Source organism: Echinops telfairi, unplaced genomic scaffold, assembly GCF_000313985.2.
Source record: "Echinops telfairi isolate 266 unplaced genomic scaffold, ASM31398v2 ScPeMD7_19;HRSCAF=73, whole genome shotgun sequence".
Lineage (NCBI taxonomy): Eukaryota > Metazoa > Chordata > Mammalia > Afrosoricida > Tenrecidae > Echinops > Echinops telfairi.
The window spans coordinates 5,153,472-5,154,968 of NW_022103916.1; positions in this window are offsets into that span (position 1 = coordinate 5,153,472).

Consider the following 1,497-nt stretch of genomic DNA (forward strand, 5'->3'; position numbering starts at 1 on the left):
GGTCAGCAATATAGAGCTCTCTGACCTCTCTCTCTGGCTCCCCTCTCTACCTCCTTTCCTGTCCTCTCTCCCTTGTTCCCTTGCCCTCTTTCCCTTCCCCCTCTCTCTACGTGGACCACCAAGCTGGGCTGAGGTGAGCAATGCTACCATGTAATGTGTCTAACTGCATTATTGTAATATCTCTCATGCTCTTGATGACTTTAATATAATACTTATATATCTCAACCGTACAATTGTGCTTACTGAACCCGTGGGTAGTAGTAGCAGTGGGTGGGGACTGGCCTCTAACCCCTCACCCCTCCAAATTTAACGTAATACTACACCCCAGATGCTATATCTTTTGATAGCCAGGCACCATCAGCTTTCTTCACCACATTTGCTTATGTACTCATTTGTCTTCAGCGATCGTGTAGGGAAGGTGAGCATCAGAATGCCAGGTTATTAGAACAAATGTTCTTGTGTTGAGGGAGTACTTGAATGGAGGTCCAATGTCCATCTGCTGCCTTAATACTTCACAAATAAATATGTATACATAGATCTATTTCCTTGTCATTATATATAAATGTAGTTACACATGTACATGCCTGTATTTAGACTTCTGTAAATATCCTTTGCCTCCTAGTTCTTTCCTTTTACTTTTCTCTTGTCCCACTATCATGTTGGGCCTTCATTCGGGTTTTGGTGATTCCTCTCGGCTACATTGCCCTTGATCAAGCTCCTCCAGGCATCCTATACCCTCCTCACCATTGATTTTAGATCACTTGCTGTTCCCTTGTCCTTGGGTTTGTTGACACCCCCCTACCTTTCCCCACCTCCTCTTCCAGTATCACCCCCCACCGGTCCCATTGTTTCTTCTCCAGATTGTTTACCCAGCCTATCTTATCTAGATAGACATCCAGAGACAATAATAAGCACAAAACAAGGCAGAGCAAAACATAACAACAAAAGAAAACAAACAAACAAACAAGCAACAAGACAACAAGAAAAACCAACAGGAAAAAAAAAGAAATTCCTATAAATTGTTCCAGGTCTTTTTGTTGATCATTATGAGTATTTTCTGGTGGAGTCTGATGGGGTGCCATGCCCTGGCCCCAAAGTCTAATTTTGGTATTCCTCAGAGACTTCATTGCTTTGCACCCCTTGGTGCTCTGTTGCATGCCCTTAGTGTTTCACCTTGGTGTGGTGGCATCAGGTTGGGCACAATTCCCACACTCTGTCTCCAGTCCGTCTCCCATAGCACTATGGGTCAGTGAGGGACGTCATGTCTCATGGTGGGGCCGGGACTATGGTCCTCTCTGTGCACTGGCTGCTCTGAGCAGAAATATCGTCCTTGGGGCTCGGTGGGCCAGGATGTGCTCCACTCTCTCTTCCTCCTCCTTCATTTGCTCCGGTGTGCTCTGAGCAGACATGTCCCTCTCCCTGAGCTATAGCTTCACTGCTGTCCTCTGAAATGCATTTTTCTGGGCAGGGTGTGTGTGTGTGTGTGTGTGTGTGTGT